We start from the raw sequence: 18948 nt of genomic DNA, 5'->3' as shown, positions 1-18948 counted from the left end.
ATCTAAAAAATTTCTGAGTACTATCTTCCATAAGAAATCTATTCGGATTGACATTATCTTCGACCAATATTTTTTGCCGTCTATCAAAGATTGTGAGCGTTCACGCCGAGAAGAATAAACTTGTCCAATATCTATTTGTCCAAATCAAGTTCGGCCACATAATTTTGGAGCAGAACTCAAAAATATCCAATTCAAACAAGCTCTTGTTCAACTTTTTCATTAATCACTGGGATACTGAAGAAATATTATAACTTTTATTGTTAATAAAACAATTTACGGAAGTTCTAATAAATGTCATTCTTAAAAAATTACAAATAACATATTAAAATTACTGAAGAATCATTATCATGTGAAAAACAAGAAGAAGCTGATTCTAGAATTATTTTCCACATTTGTCAAATTGATTTAGACGCAGAATTTGTTATATGCTGTTCAGACTCTGATATTTAAATTATACTTCTGGAAAATATGGATCATTTAAACGCATCTTTCAAAAATTTGGAAAAATATGGGTGTAGGCAATCATCAGCGATACATCAACGTAAATGAACTGTACTGAATCCTTGGTGTCTCTTTATAGAAAGCTATACCATGTTTCCAGGTGCTTACTGGATGTAAGTACACGCCAGCATTTTTTAGAAAAGGTAAAGTTGGGACTTTTAAATGTTAGAAAAATCAAATTTTATTTTCAATAAATTCAATAAATTTTAAAACGTTAATGACGCATTTTTCAATTTTCTTCTCTCTAATTGAACTTTATTCCAATTTTATTTCTGTTCCAATGTTTGAATTTCTTATATATAAATTTGTTCTGAATAGAAGGAATGTAAGTAACGTAATTTTGAAATTATTTTCGTCTCATTCTTGATCATATTCTACAACTCTCTCTCTTTCTCTCTGACTACTAGCATCATAGGGCAATACTTTACATGAGTTTTTAATTTTTTTGGCAAATTATCTTTAGACTATTTTATCTTCAAAGAATACAATATAAAAAATACGGACATTCTAAAATGTTTTGAATTTTTAGATTTTAGGAAATAAAAAATTCGCACACTGAAAATGCCTGGCAATAAAAAATGTGTGTCTGTGAGACCTATCTAAAGACAAAACTTTAAAAATTACGCGTTCAATAATTATAAAAAAATTCAGGATTATTACTTGTACAAGTAGGATACGCATTAACAAACGAAACTGCTACTGCTAGCCAGGTAGCCCAGACTCTAACCGAAAGAGTAAGAATAACGACATATCAAAAAATCAACTGACCTGGAATTCTCTCTCAAAAACGTTACTAGCTCCTATACTACTACTCTTCAACTGAGTATAAAAAAATCATTTTCCTGTCAAATAATGAATACAATAATTTGAAGTGGCATCCTACAAATTTTCTTTCATTATTATTTGTGTTTCCATCAATGAATTGTAGTTGACATTCAAAAGATGGAGCATTTCAATATTGGAAAGACCTAAAAAAACAGTTTCTTTATTTATGCTCAGCTACTAAGCCTTTTGATGTGTTTAAAAAAATATTTATTTAAAAATTTTATCCTGTTCATTAAACAAATACCTCTAAGTTTGTATGGGAAGAAAAATGTATATAGTAATCACATATTTCTTTACCTTCACTTTCTACAATATACAATAGTTAAATACAGAGTACACACGTAAATATGTTAACCTGTGAAATAGAGTAGCAGCATTTTGGTTATATAATATCGTCGACAGACCAGCAAATGCCAAATGTAGTTCCAAAGAACATAACAAAATTGTATATTTTAAACGAGATATCCCCTACAATATTTGACAATTTTCAATTATTTTTTTATTGCCAGATAAAGGCAAATATATATTGACCATTGATGTGAGAAAAGTAGGAAAATGTTTTTATTACAACCGTTGCGTTGGTATCAACATGCTCAGAAAATAAAATGGGTCACTTTGTTTATACTGGTTTTATAATGATATAATATTGGTTTTATTTTATTAAATTATTCTTTTCTATGTTAGGCTAAGAACTCATGGACTACAATATGTAAATACTCATTTTGTTTAGATTTCTTTGTTTTTAACATAATGGAGCGCCTCCTCTTCATCTCAGAGGTGTTCTTTGGCTAGGGATGGCGAACGCGCGGCCTGCCTGGGAGAGTTTGGCGGCTTAAAAATTTATCAAACATTTAAAAAAAATTATTATTGTACCAATAGTCTATTCTGGAATGCCTGAAAACGCGGAATCGCAACAAAAGTAAAAATAATAATTTAATCTGAAAAAAACATATACGAGCAAATAGTATTGTTTTCACTTTTGAGTAATCTGAAAATACAAGCATTTCTGCTGATTTACAAAAGCTTAGTGAAAATTCGAGAAACAAATATCTCACTAAATGACTTAATAGGGAAATTATTAAATACTACAAGTTATTTTATAATAATAATTAATTCTGTTTAAAATGTTAACTCCCAAGTTTTTGGTATTTATTTATATTAATACTAATATAATTTTATGTGTGGTTCGCCGAAATATCAACACAATAACTTATTGTATTATTTGTATACAGATTGGCTTTTTTTTCTATTTTCTTTAAAAAAATACGTGGCCCGCAAGATCATTTGGGATGGTCACTCCTAGGAAAGATAGATTCAAATATATTAAAAAAATGTGAATATCTGAATAGAATTGAATATAAAAACATAACCTATAAAAATGCTGATATTTGCAGACGATATAATGTTATAGTAAATTTTAAAAATATAATCCAAAAATTAATGGATGTCTGATTCTTAGAAATAAGAAAAATGACAAAACTAAAGTTGAAATAATAAATGTAAATCAAAAGAAATCAAATCTGAAGCTAAAACTTCAGGGAGAATAACGACATAAGGATACCTTAGTATGGTACCAACATAAGACAGAAAACCAGATAAAATAACAAATAAATTTACAACAGTACCAACTCTAACCTACACAGCAGAATATATGACAATAAAGAGAAAACATATCTTAACCCAATGATAATTAAACATTCGAAAGAAAATTAATTAGGATAAAACAAAGAATATAGAAATTGAAAAATAATTAAAACAAAAATCAATAAAAATTGAGACAAGATACAGCTGAATTGATATGTATATATTATAAGAATCAAGACATGTACACTACACCATTGAAAACTGAGAAAAAACTATGGTGAATTGAGCTAATGAAAGAACTAAGAATAAAAATATGAGATCACAGGAAATATGCTAACCTCCAAAACACCTTCAAACGGTACAAAGGTTATCACCAAATTAACATAGTGAATCCATTTTTTGCTCTCATCTATCGTGATAAGGACTTTTCTAATCCATTTTAACCATTTCTTAAGCCAACCTGTCAATTCTTTTTCGGTTTCCTTGTGATATGGAGTTCTTGGAGGAAATGAACTTGATTTTTACATAGTGAATCCATTTTTTGCTCCTATCTATCGTTTTAATGACTTCTCCAGTCCATTTTAACCATTTCTTAAGTCAGCCGGTCAACTCCTATTCATTGTTCTTGTATTTTGGAGTCTGGAAGGAAATTAATCGAAAGAAACCATCTCTCGACATCAGAGCGCACTAGAAGAAAATTGGCTCAACATCACAAAAGAAACCATATCGAACTTGATTCAGCTAATGTCTAATCATATGAGAAATATTATTATAGAAATTACCCATTATTGAAAATTAAGTGATAAATTAGATAATAGTTAATACGCCATCATTGTTACGATAATAAAACGAGTTAATTTGTATTATTAGTAAGAACATTTAATTTTTTTTATTTGATGCCTATTTGAAGTCAAATATTACCAAAGGAACTATTTTTATGTCAAATGCAGACGAAGCTACTTCCTATTTCACAAAGATGTGAGCACTTTCATAAATATATTTTTAGTGGAACTGTGATTTTTGAAAGTAATGAAAAGACTGTAACAATTTTTCTAAGAATCATAAGAATAAACCCATCTAAAACTTCAAATATTAGGTTAAATTTGGAACAGTACGATATCATGATATCTTTATTGAATTAAAAATTGGGTAATAAAACTTTTTCTTGCAGATGCACTATCGATATCGTTTAACAGACTTAAATTATTTAATATTGGTACATCAGAAAAATGTAAAAGTAATGCTGATAACACCAAAGGATTAAGTAATATATAGAAGTTATTTATTTCAAAATATATTGAGAGACCTGGCTCATGAAATAAAAGAAGAGTATCTCCGCTATGAAGCTGAGTTTATAAATCATTTTATTAATAAAAAAAAAAAAAATTATGGATCTTTGAGCATGAGGTGTTCAGACGAAGTTATCTAAAATCAAACGAGATGGCAGAAAAAAAAGCAGAATTTGAAGGAAAATACTAAACATTCTGATTTATACATTAATTCTAAAAATAGAATCAATTATCATTCAACCATGCTTCAAGCTTGTTTTTGGGAAAAACTTCAAATTTCTTCACACTCATCTCTCAAGCTTTTCATATAGAAACCAAACATAACATGAAAATAAAAACTCACATCTTTACAAGAGACAAGATGATCACAAATGCTCGGTTTTGGCACCACAAAAAAAAATCTAGGCAAGTTAGGTCTGAAGATCTGGATGGCCAAATAAATAAACTTGTCCTATCCACCTATCAGGATACGTTTGATCTAAAAAATGCACAACTTATATGGAATAATATGCCGGGCAATCATCAGATTGTAAGAACATGTCACTACAAATGACTAAGTAAGGGCATATTTTCTAAAAGAAAAGACACAATTCGTTTTTTCACAAGTATAAATATTTTTCTTAATTAACTATCTCATTCAAAAAACTGGCCCAATTATTTGTCCGCCTAGAAACCCACGCCACTCATTTACAGACCAACGACCCTGATGTTGGATTTCCCGCATCCAACGGGGATTCGTTTTGAACCAGTAGTGTTGTTAATTGTTAGATTTTTACCTAGTTCATTTAATGATACGTTTCCATTGTTAGTAATATTAGCTTCACTTCTAGATAGCGCCATTCATCGGTAATTCTAAGATTATTATAAGAACAGTTTAAATGATTGCAGGTAAGCCAGTGTAAGAACTTTCCATACATTCTAATTTTGTTTTTATAAAGATTATAATAAGAATGAGTATTAGTTTTATATATAACTGATAGGTCTGCTACTCTATTTTCTATGAAAAAGTATTATTTTTCTTCGATTTTAAGAGTTTCGTAATAATTGCTCTGATTTTTCTTTCATCCCACAACATTAGATAAACCATACAAAGCTCAGTTGATAGATACTCGACCCCAATTCTTCTCGGGCAACTTTCGTACCCTATTTCTCTTGTGGCCTTGCATGTATCAATAATGCTAGGGTTTCATAATAATGAACTGCGTTCCAACCAAGTCCCCATTCTCATAAGTTTCTCGAATTGGCAACTTCTCTTCTTGTACACCCACCGAACTTAATTATTACTATAAATAGTAATAGCATCACTTGTTTCTGCTGTTTCCTTTTGGAATAATACACTTTTTTTAAAAATTCTACTGCATTTTTTCGACACTGCTTTTTTCAATGAAAAAGTGTATAACTAATATTTTCAAATTGACTATCAGAACCACTCTATGATAATACTGAGAGAATATTAGTCGATAACGAATAAAATACCATTTCAAAATCCAATCACACACACGTTTGTAAATATTACGTCACCTAATAGATTTACACAATAAACATCAGCTACAACAACATGTAATAAGGAAAGCCTAAATAAATACAATTGATAAATTAAGCTAATACCACATCTATTAAGGAATTCCAAAATCTCTCATATTCATTAAATCATTCTACAATTTTCGCCCTTTCCCACAATTTTCTACAAGAAATATTCAATACTCCGAAAGATTTCAAATGTAATTTTAAATCAACAAAAACAGAAAAGAAAACATCAGCTTAATGAGATCTATATACCATTACTATCAATCACCTTACTGACAATGTAAGTGATATATGTATGTTATAATTTATTAACCAAGCTAAAGAATAATATTATAGAGTACAATATAACTATTGTGAATTGTGAATACAACAATGTCATATGTCTTCACTATACTGAATAAATAAATAGCCATCTTTATATTGCCCTTCTCTTTTGTGTTCTTTTATATTTCACCCATTTATCCATTTTGGTGGACATTAAATATAATATAAAATTAGTTGAAAATAAGTTGATAATTATATTGAACTATAAAGTTTACTTCTGTTTAAATTCATCAAACTATCAATTTTCACAAGAAGCAGAGATAACATTTATAAACACTGTTACATTAACCGTTTAAAGGCAATGATTCACTTAATTAATATGTTCATTATTTTTGCAATTCCAGTACCTACTTACATTATTTCATAAAATGTAAGCATGTTTTCTAGAAGCAATATTGAGGTATTATAAGCTAACAGAAAAGTATTGATTACATTATTAAAATATAATAATATGAAAAAGTATGTGCTAGTTTGGTTACATACACTATGCCACTCACTTCCCTGATTGCCTTAACAACAGACAGTAGAACAAGAGTAAAAACCAGCAAAAGTATCCAAATCCCCAGCCATACTGAAAACAGCTGCTAATAGAACCTTTTTCATTTCATATATCAATTGGATGTAGATTATTTTCCATCAGTTATATAAACAGATTTAAATTAATAATACAATATGGGTTAATCTAATACAACTCCAGAAAAAAATGTTTTTATTCCTCAATTTTTCATTTTATTTATTAGGAGTTATTTGAAGGTTCACAATAAATGAATGTTTGGAATTAATTTGTTAAACAAAAGAAACTGATTTACAATACACCTTCAAGTTAGCATCCCTATCAGAATCAATAACAATTTTTTTGTCACTATTGAACAATAAATATCCAATTATAATTGTTTATTTATAAATTATTTTAATTTTCTCTTTGATAGCCTATTTTTCATTTAATTCTCAATTTTATTAGCTAACAACAACTAACCTAACATTTCTTCATTTTACTCACATCATAAGGATACTAAATATAGGAAGGTTTACCTGTTTTATTCTGGTTCTCCGCATATGTTCTGAAGCTTCTTCCTACTACCTTTCACTAATTCATAATGTTGGTGTTATTTGAATGCTAATATTTTTAAACTCTGTGGCTTTCTTCAGCTTCATAATTTTAACCATTTTTACTCTGAAAGTACCAATTTCATTCCTGTATTTTGCATACAATCAACTGTTTCATGTTGTTTCGTTGTTTATTGTTCAATTTTTTTTTTATATGTTTTATTAAAACTATATTTATTTACTAGTAGTTTTATTTATTAGCACTTTCATAATCAGGTTTTCAAGCTACCATGTTTTTTATCACTATGCTATCTTCTTCTTTTTTCTATCTCTTGACAGGACTAGGGATATTCTATATAAATCGATGCATCGAAAACATTATACATTTTTTTAAGCATGTTTTTAGAGATATTCATTCATACATCTCTGCAAAACTATTTGACTGGTGATAAAAAAGGATAGAAAACTCCAAATCAAAATTCCATGATTTAGTAAAATTTCTAAATTCTATACTGTTATAAGGAACATTATCAGCATAGAAGATATCAGGAACACCAAATTTAGAAAACAAATCCTTACAATGCTTGATCATAGGAAAAGCCGTTTTATTTTGGGTAGGAAAAACTTTCAACCAATGAGAGTAGCTGTCAAAAATTAACAAATAGCTTTTGGACTGGTAATCAAAAAAGTCTTTGGTGGCGTCCATAAATTACGTGAGGTGTTCAAGGGGGGGATGGAGTCAAGTTAAATCTTTCCAGATCTCACTTGGGGAGAGGGGGGTTTCAACAAATATCACGTATTTTTTTTTTTTCAATAGAGAACCATGTAAAATTGTGTGAAAGTAAAGTTAAATTGAAGTGAGAAATTTTTCTAGAATAAAAATATATGCGAAATTTTACACAATGGTGTTTGTCGTACTACCCCGAACTCCGCAGAGTAGCACAATAGCTCTCCGATTGTTTATATGCTTTCGACCAGCCGTATCGATACGCGCGACTCAATGAATGTCGCAGCGTAAAGAGCCGAATAACAGCGACGCAAGTACAGGTCCTATAACCTGCTTTGTTGATGCCCGCAAATATTTTATTTAACAACTTTTTTGATACTATTTTAATGATTAGACATTAAAACGTTAAAAGACACATCTACAAGACAAAGAAATGCTGTCAAGAAGAAGTGGTAAAGTTATGGAATACAGCAAAACAAAAGTATCCAAAGAAAGAAGATTTGGTGAAACATATTCAGCATGAGATTGATCAGCTTCTAAGAGAAGCAGCGGAAAAAAAAGGTCTCTCTCTAAGGTAGGTTAGATACCTCTATTTATTTATTTATGCTATAAATTTAATTTTAATTCATCTAAATGTTCTTGATTTTAGGTATTTTAGGTCCTTTAGCTATTTTAGAGACCTAAAATCAAGAAAATTTAGATGCATTGATATATCAAAAGGTCTAAGAAATAAGAAATAGGAGAAATTTAATTTTATGTACAATATATTTCAATATTGTGCTGAGGAGAAAAAAATATAGATCTTCTTAGCGAAAAGTTAAAAAATGCATAATTTTGTTCTAAACGTCTCTAATTCGTGAATCTTGAGTCTTTATAATGATACATTTATTCAAGGGAAACACTCGGAGCTCTTATAATGTTTCAACGCAAGTTGATACAAGCGCTCAAGGTATGTCAAACTTAGAATGCGCGAGTCAAACTGAAATTAACATCCAGATTATTCAACATGAGGAATCAGTGACTCGAAATGAAATTTCTCACTGTAATCAGCGGCTCATGGATCAAGATTACGATAATGAACCTCAACTGGCAGGTTAGTGTTTACCTTTTTTTTGTATGTGCGACATTTTCTTTATTTTTTCCCCTACTGGTGCTACAAAACGGAAAATTCAGCGACGATGAGAGATGAGAAGTTTCGGCAAGAAATTGATAATTTTGAAAAACAGCTCAAACCTAAGGAGAACCAAAGAGTATACTCGAAGAAGCATAGAAAAAATAAAAATTATCGAATTGTGTTCTAAAAATCCTGGAGCAGCAAAATCGTTGATACCTCGAGCAAGCTCTAGACGTCCGCGCTTGGAGGAATTGCTGAAAACTATTAGTGATTTAGCTATGTTTGGTGCATCAGCTGAGGAACGGAGTCGCTGTGAAATTGTTCCTAGTGTCCATAGTCTTTCAGAGCTGCTCACTGAAAAACTTATCGAGCTGGGATTTAATATTTCTCGAAGCGCCGCTTACATTCCACTGTTGCCTAGACGGGCAGATACGCGGTAGGCTAAGCGCCACGTAGTGACTGTACCGGTGAAGTCGAGTCGTCCTGAAGCAGACCATCATAAAGCGCACAAAGACCAATACTTTTCTGTAGCTTCCATAAGGTCACTAGAAACTGTAGCATCAATACTTGGCCCTGATTCTATATCTTTTTTATCCCAAGATGACAAAGCATGGGTCCCCATAGGATTGACAGCAGCAAACAAACAGGCGCCTTTGCTAATGCACGTTGAGTATAAAGTGTCGTTACCAGATCACGACTTATAATTGCTGCAAGACATAAATTGATCCCGAGTGTCTATGCTTTGTGTGAAGTAAAACCGAATGAGATGGGGCGACCAGAAGCCGTCTCATATAGAGGACCAACATATATAGCAATCCGAAGTGGTAAGCACTCGTCTTCGACTGCAACTAGTCAAGCTGAAGACTTGGACACTCTCTTAACTCTTCAGCCTTTTGGTAAATTAATGAAAAACGAAGACGATAAAGTCAAGCCTGTCATTATTTCGAACGATGGCGGTCCCGATGAGAACCCGCGATATCGGAAAGTAATTGCACATTCTATACAGCATTTCAAAAAAAATATGAATTTGACGCAATATTCATTGGGACCAATGCCCCCGGCAGAAGTGCTTTCAATAGAGTAGAGAGACGCATGGCTCCACTTAGACGAGAACTATCAGGTGTTGTTCTTCCCCATGACTCTTTTGAGACACATCTTGACTCCACGGTAAAACAATTAATGATGATTTAAAAAAGCAGAAGTTTTAACTGAAATATGGTACGCAATGTGCATTGATAGACACGAAGTTATTGCTAATTACATCGACCCAAACGACGACATTTCTAATGTTCCAGATTTTCCAGCTGAAGAATGGTACTCCGAACATTTTAGAGAGAGTTAATATTTACTTCAGGTAAACAAAATTACCATTTTTCTAAAATATTTTTTTAACAAGCATCCATGCCGACAAATGCATCTTTATAAATAATCAAAAATAATTATTATTTTAGGTTGTAAAATGCGATGATCAGCAGTGATGCAGTCCACGTCGGAGTTCTTTACATGTATGTACTTCTACATGATCGTTTTTTATTACCTCCATATGCCATTCAAGTTAATGGAGATCCGGCGATTCCGGATCCTGAACAGCATGATGGAAAAACATTTGCACCATTCTTAATTCGCCACTGCCTATCTATTCAACCATTACACACCTTCACAAGCATGCCTTATGACCTGTATTGTCCAAGTTTACGTCACGATATAGAAAAGAGATGCTGCAATACATGTGGTATCTATTTCGCATCCATCACAAAAGTTGCAGAACATCGACGTGCTGCTCATCATGTACGAGATGTGCTAACACTTAAATTGCGACCATCGCGTATTGTTTCAAGACAAGCGACTGTGTGCAAGCGATAACGGTTTGGAGTGGCTCAATCAGAACGAAGTTGAAGGAGCAGATGATTTCATTGAAAATTATTTGAATACGTTGGTTCTAATAGTCACTCTTGAGAGTGCACGAGTCTCCATGGACTGAATTAGAATAATCTCTTATTAATTTACGTTGAAGTATTTATTATTTAATTTCACCACAGTGATTTTAAACTGAGGCAATATTCTCAAATCACAATTGTATACTAGTCTTTAATAAAAGTGATAGAGCAAATTGTTTTTTTTTTGTATTTTTTTCAAATCCAATGAATTTTACAGCCAAAAACACATTATAAAAAATCTCACGTGAGAATGGGGGAGGGGGGGTGGTAGTAAAGAAAAATCTTACGAAATCTTATCAGGAGGGTGGGGAGTCGAAAAATCCTAAAAAAATATCTCACGTAATTCATGGACGCCCCCTTTATGGTGTTTTATGGGGTACAAGAGTCTCTTTTGGGTTAGCTGGTCTATTGAATTGACAAGTTTCACAATTTCTTACATAGTTCTCAATATCTTTAGACATTTTGAGCCTTATCACAATTTTACATGATTGTAATTTACATTTTTACATTCCAAAGTTGACCAAATGTAATAATTTAAACATACTACTTCTAAGTTTCAGAAGGAACAACAATTTCTATGTTGTAAAATAGCAAATTGTCAGAAAAATATATGTTATGTCTCAAGTTAAAGGAATATTTCAATTCAGAAGTCAACTTTTTATCAGTGTTGGGCTATGAGTTATACAACAATCATTATTAACAGAATTTTGAAAAACAATTTTCTTTTCTGCAGACATCGGTACAGTTAAAGAGAGTGCATGAACAGTGTATTCTAGTTCTGTATCTAAGGGAGTCTCTGATTTAATATAAGATCAACTTAATGCATCTGCGATATACATCTTAGGACTAGGTAAATATCTTGTGTCTAAAAGTTTTCCAATAGCCGAAACAGCTTTTACATTTTTTTTAGAAGGTTGTGTTCCATTTTTTGTTATGATTTGATCTAACAAATTAACAATGCAATTAACAATATATTTTTTTAATTTAATTACAGATTAAATTGCTTTTCCTTCCAGCTTAGCTAAAAGTTCGTCACACCTAGGAATAATATAATGCTCTCGACAAATATATTTATTCAATGGTTTTGGATCTAAACACAAACAAAGTAATCCATTAGGATTCTCAACAATCATCAATGAATTAACCCAATCAGTTGGATACTCAACTTTAGGAATTATACTTTTTTGTTCAAGATCATCTAACGTTGATTTTAATTTTTCATTAAAGGCCAATAGTACCTTCCTTTGTGTTTGTATAACTGGTATTGCATCTTCTTTTAATCTAATTTCCACATAATCTGAAATTCATCCGAAGCCTTCAAAAATGTTTTTAAAATTTTTAATTACTCCATTTCTTGTTTTTAGCAGTATTATCAATTAACATCTTGGTTTGAACTATACTCACTCTAGATATCATGTTAAAATGTAAACAATCTCCTAACTCCAGTGAAGGCCCTAACTCTAAATCAACTATAAAAAATTCCAACATTTTTAAATTGACTTTTATAAAAACACTCAAGTGTTATGTGACCTAGAGGTTTTGATTTAAAATTTCAATAGGAAATTATTGTCATGGATGTTGAAATAATTTTAGATTTATCAACATTTAGATCATAAAAATATTTCGAAGGTACAACGCTAGATTCAGCTCCCGTTTCAAGCTTAAACATAATGTCAATTGTCAATTGTCAATATTGTTAACAATAATAGGTTCATACCAGCTATTGTTTTTAATATTTGGCTTATGCTCATTAATAAAAATAGAATTCTCAATACCTGCATTGTCCCTACTTATAATATCTGAATTCTGAGTTTACATTGCCCAAAACCTGTACTTCTGATTTAGTTTCTTAACCTCAGCTTCATCTTGTTCATTTGACCAATATTCTCCCTGCCTCCCGTTTTCTGGCTGTTTGGAATTAGAATAATTACCTCGTTCTTACCACTTGTTTTGGTGCTGTTTGTCCTAGAAAAAAGAAACCTTAGCAAAATGGCCTTTACGTTGACAAATTGCACAAGTTTGATTATAAGAGGGACATTGTCTAGGTTGATGACTGAAAACACATCTTCCACATTTGCGTAAAAACTTAAGAGCATCAGCTGCTTGTGTTTTTTCTGTACCACTTTTTAATAACTCAACATGTTTCATTGTAACTTCAATACTCCTACAATATTGAAGCATCCTGTCTAATGACATTGATGGTTCTCTTAATAAGTGACTTTGAACCTATTTATCCAGAACACCCAGTGCTATTCTGTCTTTTATCATCCCCTCTGCATAGTTGCTTTTACACTGACCCTTTTCACATACAAACACAAACAAACAGTTTGCTGCTTGAGTCTATATTTTGACCTTCTTTTTGCTGTATGCTGTTAAATTTAATTGTTTTCATACTTACATTTCTTTGGGTAAGAAATGATCATCAAAACAAAATAACACTTCATTTAGTTTTTAAGTTTTGGTTGTTTCAAATGTATTATAGATATAGAAGAATATTCAACAGCTACTTTTATATTTTCCTCAGTAGTGCTTTTTCCTGAAGCTAACAAAAATATTACAAATATTTGCTTCCATTTGGACCATCCATGTGGCTCCTGTACGTTAAACGCTTCCGGGGACTTGAAGTATTCCATTTTTCACTACACTTTTGATACATCCGTACGATTTTCTTATTTTTAACTCCTCGTTTTTAATTATATTTATTGGAGGGAAAATGGCTTCTGTCTAACTTTTATTTTTTATTCTTTTTAAGCTGTCGGTGATTTTCGACTACACTTCTGACACTATGTTTCGTTGTTTATTGTTCAATTGCTTCTTTTCTTAAAAATATATTTATTTACTAGTAGTTTTATTTATTAGTATTTTCATTATCAGGTTTACTAGCTACTATGTTTTTATCAATGCCCCTTCTTCTTCTTTTTTATCTTTTGACAAGATCAAAACTAAATAACTAAAAATCCATAAAACTTAAAAATATAGCCGATTTTAAACGTGTCAAGTAGCTTAAGCAAGTTACCAAATCAAGTAGCTAAATTTAGTTACTTGTATGATGAAAACAACTTGAAATAGTACTTGCGTAAATACCTAATTTAGTAAACTGTTCAGTCAATTGAATAGAAACAATTTCTATTTACTTGAGTAAGTAGTTTCCCCCACCACTGCTTTCCGGCAACTAAAACGCCGACTAAACGAGTGTAGACAGGTTGCTTCAGTCTAGTTTATTCCCAATAAACATTTTTTGTTATATAACAGTTGCCGTAAATATTATATCACCTCATTAAATAACTTAAATGTATATATGATAGTAACCGTAATATTTCTGTTACTCGTATAAACCCCTTAAAGAGCTTAAATGGGGAGTATATAAAGGTTACGGAAAACTTAGGTTAGTAACGCTATATGTATAAACTTAGGTGTTTTAACCAAAAGTAATGGAAACATTTTGGCAACCACTATATAACTACTTAAAAATCCACGGTTGGAGCCTTTTAGTGGTCAAATGTAGCGTTATATATGGTACTGTTACCCTTATAAACATTGCCTATAATGGTTTTGATATTATTTCTGTTACCAATTTCTGTTACTCTTCTCCCTGTCAAATATATGTTTTCTCTCACTTGGACTTGTTAACTTTATTACATCGCTCTTTTTCTTATTGGGTTATTATCAGCAAAATAAAAATTTATAAGATGGCAGATAAATATATATTATATACACGTTACCTATAATGCCGTATAAAATTTATCTTAATTAGGCGTTTTTAACATTGCAGTGACTTAAATTTCATGAGAGAAACGGTTTTTACTGCTAACATGGACAAGGTGCCTTGAAAAAACGCACGGGTCTTTCAAATATCCAACAATAAATAATTTTATTTCATAAAAAAAAATTATTTTTTATTTTATTTTTAACATAGATGCTAAATAATGTGGCCAAAGATATTCGTATAACCACTATTTAACAGGGTGATATTAATTTTGGATTCCATGTTGTTCAACAAATAAGTTTGATTTTCGTTTTTTGAAGGCATAATGAATCGTCCCTTTTCATTTGAGTAAACAATCTTGGCGGAATCATTGTATAGTAATTTTACAAATAATGGAAACCTAAAAATCACTTGTTGTGATCTTATATAACCGATAGTAATGATATATAACTTTGTGGGTTATATAGTAGTGTTTAGAGTTACTAGTAGTGTTAAAATAAAACTTAAAGCCTCCAAGGATCTCGTATATAATTAAAAGTAACACACGTTACTGAAAGTGTTGTTATATACTTAAAGTTAGGCAACCCGCGCATCGCGTTTTCAATAACTGACGTGCGAGCAGCTGAGTTTTAAGGAACATTTCAAGTTTGACAATGGTTTAACACATGTTTGATATAAATCATAACCTTAATTTAACTAAAAATAAAACGTTTGCTATTAAGAGTATTAAGTATAAGTCTTAAATATTTTAAAAGACATTCAAATGTCTTATGTATTATGCAGGCTTTTATCCAAACCTGATCCCACTGCATACTAAAAACAATCAGTGCTTTTCGGTGTTAAAAATGAAGATGTAAGACGGTGTACATATCAGACCTTTACTCTATTACCTACTCAATAGTGGTTACATGCATGTGCGGATCTCTAAACCTACCAAATATTTAAGTTTCCTAGATGTTTACTAAAACAAGTTACCTACACTTAGGGCTTAATATATACCAATTTTTTTACAGAAGGCCACAGAGGCAGTTTTTGGTCAACAAACACAGCAAAGAAATGAAATTAATAATAATCAAAAAGTAATAGTTGAGGAGCAGCCTAAATGTAGTACTAGTAAGATCATTTTCTGCCGTCGTTCGCGTTGGACTGCTATCATTTTGTTCTGTAATTTGAGGAATATCTGGTGGCGGAAAAAATTCATTATTTATCTGTCTAACAGTAGCAGTAACCGGTACACAATCTACGATTCGTTTAAAATATTTTGTCACTTTCCGCCGAAACGCAGAGCTGTGCTTTATTTTTTTCCAATTTCGTAACCTGGCGATATTTTACAATAATAAATTAATGTTTATTACACTGCTGCTGCTCACTGCTCACAAACAACTGGTGTTAGTACTGTTAGTATTAACTTTGTATTTTAATAATATATTCTTATTCGACAATCGACACCGGCAACCATTTTGTCAATCGTCATCTGTAATAAGTTTATATATATAAGGGCAAGCGCGATTTGACCTGTCATTATAGTGGTAGACGTTCTGTACACGCGCGCATGTGTGGGTAAGGTTAGGGATGGTTACAATATTATCAGGCGTCAGGTAACATAATCAAAGAAAGAAATAAAACTAAACACACACCCTGGGATACACTAAACAGTACAAATAAAGTGATAATGACTCCATAAACCGCTAACATACCTCTAAAGTCGCGGTTCTAGTACAAGTTTTCACAGAGACTGGAAATTTGTAAAAATGTCTGGCATACGGATAAGAGGACCCACAGGCATGGATTGCTTAGGGCATCAAGTAGTCTTAATCCGTCACTGCATTTGGGGTATAAATGTTATAAGAAGTTATTTGCAAATAGTTGTGTATTGCGCAACAGCGTTTCATAATTTTATCAACAGTTTCTGGTAAGCATGCTATAGGCTTCTCAAAAACACGAAATCTACTAACTATAATTCCGAAAGCATTCTCTATTATCCTTCTTGCCCGAGAAAGGTGATAATTAAAAATTTTCTGCTCTTCCGAAAGTGATACTTTTGAATATGGTTTCATCAAATACATTTTAGCGGAAATGCATCGTCACCAATAATGAAGCCAACAACATTTGGCAATAAACCATTCTCTAGGGCATAGGTGGAGAACCTGCGGACTCGAGGCCGCATGCGGCCTCCGCGAGGTTTTTGTGCGGCCCTTTGCCACCAAGTACAAAATGGTAGAGTTCGTTTCAAACAACTATTGTACATCAACGCCATAACAGTTGCGCGAAAAATCCCGCCAAAGACAGTCATATTGTAACATGACGTCAGAATACAAGTCTGAAACGGATCCTAGCACGCATGAGCGAGGCTCTGGCCCACAGACCATCCGTTTCAGACTTGGACACTCAATGTTAATTTTTTAACCAGTTTTCAGCGCCCCCAAGTTGCAATAAGAATGAACTAAACGAAAAAAAGCCGGCTTATCTGTGTGTGTGTGTGTGATTTTTCTTTTTTCTTATTTTTTTTCTTTTTTCTCTTTTTATTTAGAAGGAATATTGAGAATTAAGAAATTGTAGAATTTTCAGGTAAGTGAAAAATTATTTATTCGGAGATTTCAGAATTCCAGAAATCAATTATGCTTTTCTCAGAGTATTGCCGAAATGTTGGTTTTATATCGAAATAAATAATTTTTCACTTCACTGAAAAGTTCTTCAAATAAAAAAAAAAGTTCAAAAAATTGAGATATGGAAATTTCTGTGGTGACTTCCTTCTACGTATCTATTTAACCGAGTAACTAAATACTCTCGAATGGATTTCTAAAATGGAAAGGAGCAAATTTATCCTGAAATCAAAAGTATTTACTCGGGACATAAATTAGCAAATTGCGTCACTTATTCTATTTACAATAACTCCAAAACGTGAATTTGGTTTAGATTTTTAATACTAGCAGCGCTATCTATGTACAGAAGCTCATACTGAGCTCATTTCAATATTAATTTCTACTCTTTCGTATGTCTCAGCTCTTGACTTTTTGTCACCTATTTAGAAAACTGAAAGGAAGATGGCGTCCGTTATTTTCACACCAATTTATTTTTTTATTAAGACTAAAGTTGTGTGTCAGAGTGAAGAAACATATTTTTATTGAATAATGTGTCCACCATCACGGAAATATGAATGGAAACTTCTAAAAAATTGAATCCCATACTCTACGAACAGTGGTTGATGGTCGAATGCCCAATAGTGACATCTCTTATTGAATAGCTGGATTTCATAAATTTTGAGTATTAATTTCATTAGGAAACATTTTTTATTTAAGTGCCACTTCTCTCTGTATCCGATAGAAAATTATATTGATATACAGGGTGCCCCAGTTTTGTTAAAAAGTTGAGTATTAGGGGGTCGTTTTAATACGTATCAAAAACATTTTTTTATTAGTTGTATTTGAGGTCCATATTTTGAAATTATCTTGAACGCTTTAAACGTAATTTTTTGAAAATGAGATTAAAATTTTTTGACTCCTTTGAGAGGTGTATACAAATTTATATGAGAGGAAGGTAAATGAAAGAACCCTCTGTAAGTTATTGTAAGTTAAGAAAAAGAATTTACCTAAGTGACTTTCTTAATAAGATGCAATATCATCCGTAGTCGATTAAATAGTAATTATTTGTTATTTTATATGCAAAGTGAGCCCAAAATTGAAATTCTCATTATATTTCTTGTTTCGAATGTATCACACTGTAATTTATCTTCGTGTAAATTTTTTTTAGTATTTCCTATACGTTAAACTTATAAGAAAATTGCTAAAATTTATTGTAAGCCGTAATTATTACCATTTCTTCAGAAAATGTGATTAATCCAGTATACTATACAGGAGCTCCCATCCAACAAAATAATATTTTTGGTTTGTAAAAGAGTTGCAACATTCAGTACAGTTCGGGATAATTTCAAAATATGATTTATAATGACATCAATTATTATTTGGTACACTCTGTGTAACTCTTTCAACATCTGTATCAGGTTAAAAGACAAAAATAAATAACTAGTTTTATACACGAATTGGTAAAATTAATTTGATATCATGAGATATCGTCTATTTGGTTTGATTGATTATTTTGATGTTTAAATAGCTACGAAAATGAATTTTTTTAAATCTCAAATACAGAAGACTCACCCTATATATATAATCTACTTTGCAAAGTATTTACAAAAAATGTGTTTGTAAGAACGGAATTTTTTTTGGAAAACTACTAGAAAACATATATATGATTGATATTTTCTTAATATTATATTAGAAAATACAAATAATTGAGAAAAACCCTGTATATCATAATTGGTAGAAGTAATTTTGGTAAAAGTAATTTCAGAAATAAAATAATGTGAGTTA

The 18948-nt window shown here is 31.3% G+C and overlaps 1 long non-coding RNA gene across 2 annotated transcripts; it reads right to left on the bottom strand.

The window, feature by feature from the left end:
* Positions 1-1516: 1516 nt before the first annotated feature.
* Positions 1517-13803, bottom strand: LOC130893655 (uncharacterized). 2 transcript variants are annotated; one of them, XR_009059233.1, is made up of 4 exons: positions 13274-13803; positions 12651-12840; positions 7083-7224; positions 1517-3597 (listed from the first exon to the last, which is right to left on the bottom strand). It is a non-coding gene; the product is annotated as an uncharacterized LOC130893655 (long non-coding RNA). The 2 variants fall into 2 exon arrangements; XR_009059234.1 differs by having other exon boundaries at positions 1517-7224.
* Between the last annotated feature and the right edge of the window lie 5145 nt (positions 13804-18948).

This window comes from Diorhabda carinulata, chromosome 5 (assembly GCF_026250575.1).
Source record: "Diorhabda carinulata isolate Delta chromosome 5, icDioCari1.1, whole genome shotgun sequence".
NCBI classification, from domain to species: domain Eukaryota; kingdom Metazoa; phylum Arthropoda; class Insecta; order Coleoptera; family Chrysomelidae; genus Diorhabda; species Diorhabda carinulata.
This window is presented reverse-complemented; position numbering and strand designations above follow the sequence as displayed.